Source organism: Mandrillus leucophaeus, unplaced genomic scaffold, assembly GCF_000951045.1.
Source record: "Mandrillus leucophaeus isolate KB7577 unplaced genomic scaffold, Mleu.le_1.0 Scaffold362, whole genome shotgun sequence".
Taxonomy (NCBI): domain Eukaryota; kingdom Metazoa; phylum Chordata; class Mammalia; order Primates; family Cercopithecidae; genus Mandrillus; species Mandrillus leucophaeus.
In genome coordinates, this window is record NW_012103832.1 from 1,848,610 (window position 1) to 1,851,180 (window position 2,571).

Here is a 2,571-nt window from a genome sequence, read left to right on the forward strand (position 1 = left end):
GTGTTAGCCAGGATGGTCTCGATCTCCTGACCTCGTGATCCGCCTGCCTCGGCCTCCCAAAGTGCTGGAATTACAGGCATGAGCCACCATGCCCGGCCTACATAATACACTTTTGAGAATAGGGAGAATAAATACTTAACGGTCATAGGGTTTTGAATTCCAAACATTGTCAAGACAGCTGATTATATCTGTGAATAAATTTCAAGTTAAATTAAGTCATTTCTTTACAAATTTTAAGATAATTATAAAAGAAACATGCTACTTTTCATCGAATTATGTTGCTAAAGTTGATGTAATTTTTCTATTAAATTATTTTAGAAAGTGTGTGTATACAACCCTTTCTCATTCAAAATATCAGAATAATATATCTTGTATATCTCTTAATGTTTTAGATATGTATGTGTTTGTATAGAGTAATCGAATATATCAATCTGAAAGCAAAGGGTCTAAAAATATGAAGGAAAAATAAAAATTTTTTGAATTAATATCTGGGTGAGAAAAAGTTGGCTTCAAAGATTTCTTTGATGTCCAAATATGATACTTGCATCAATGAACACAAGCCAGTACTTCCAAAAGCTGTTAACTAAGCTTTTCTGTTAGTGATTGCCTCTCTCTATTTCTCATTAAAATAGCCATGAAAGTGTCAAACAAGTTAAGTGACAAACAGATAAACAAACTGTGGAAGTCCTTTTTTCAAATAAAGATATCTGTTATAATTCTACAAATGCACACTTGAAGCAGGATTGAGAAACAACCATACTACCTGTAGTACATGTGAATCTCTGGATTGGAAGGAGGACATTGACTGCACTCTAGGGCCAAAACTGACAAAGTCCTCATCTCTTACCACATTCTCTGGAAGCATCTATTAGGTGGCTGTGTGATGGTCAGGAAAATAAAGACATTGGGATGATTATAATTTTTCCCTTTGTACCCTTCTCCCATGCCACTTAGGTTTGGATATCCAACGATGGTAGGACTGGAGGACAAAACAGGCAAGGTTACACATAGCTGTGATACATATATTTGAATCCACTATTCAAACTCCAAAGGGGTGTTTAGTTTATTACAACTTCATACTTTTCTCCAGACCACAGATATGAGACATTGGCCTTGAAGGGTTCAGATTCAACATTATCAGCCTTTGACACATCTGCTTTCCAAAATAAAGAAATCTCTTTTGAGTGTACTGACAAAAAGCATCATTAGTCCTTGAACAAAATGGGCCTGCTGTCAGTTATTAATAAACAATAAGATAAACTGCACGAATCAATATTTACAGAATACAAGATGTGTGGTTGCAGGATCTTAATTTAAAGTCTTTCATTTGTTAGCTACAAAACCAGCCTGGGAAATTTACTTAAAATATCTGTTCCTCAGTTTCATCAATTGAAAGGTGAGTGTAATGACATAAATTTTTATAGAGTTCTTTTAATGTAATAAAATAATCCATTTAGATTACTTAGCACTGAACCTGATGCATAGCATATTAATATACCTAATTTCTAATAACAATATAACTGCAAACAAATAGCAAAATCAAAATTAAATTTATGAATCTCCATAAAATCATCTATTTTGTAAAATAAAGAAAAAAATAATGCAGAAAAATCTCAGCCTATAAAACTCCCACAGGGAATTTACGAATATTTAGAAAAATAAATTATTTGTCTGTTCATATACAAATAAAAAAAATTATGAGTTATAAAGAAATAGGTTAAATTTTGCTTCAGAATAATTTGATGAATATAAGAAATAAAAAAAGAATTGAAACAGTAAAATTTGATTTGTAAAACAAAGCAGACTTGCAGAATGTAGAAAGCATTAACAAAGGGACAAAATTCAGCTAGAATATGACACACTGAAAACATGCTTGGCAAAGAATGGAGATATGCATGATCAAGAATAGAAATGCTTTTACAGAATAGCTAAACAAGCAAAAAATTCTAAGTCATGGAATAAATGAAGTGTCTGGAGGCTACAGAACTGAGACAAGGAATGGGAAGGACTAATTGTTGTGGGTAAAATTAATTATGAGAAAGCAATACTGAGACATCATCTAGATAAAATTCAGTTCACTATAGCAAACATTTATTAATTACAAATCATTTCCTTATAGAATCAGTCATCAAGAAAACAAACTTCGTTCATTTCTACATGTTAGTAACTCATCACTTCCAAGGAATATTAGGGTCTATTAAAATCACTTCTTCAAATTTGTTTTGATTAAAAGATGGAATTGGCTGGGCACGGTGGCTCATTCCTGTAATCCCAGCACTTTGGGAGGCTGAAATGAGCAGATCACGAGGTCAGGAGTTCAATATCTGACCAACATGGTGAAACCCCATCTCTACTAAAAATACAAATATTAGCCAGGCGTGGTGGCATGCACCTGTAATCCCAGCTATTTGGGAGGCTGAGGCAGGAGAATTGCTTGAACCTGGGAGGAGGCTGCAGTGAGCCAAGATCACCATTGCACTCCAGCCTGGTGACAGAGCGAGACTCCATCTCATAAATAAATAAATAAATAAATAAATAAATAAATAAATAAATAAATGATGGACTTAAGTA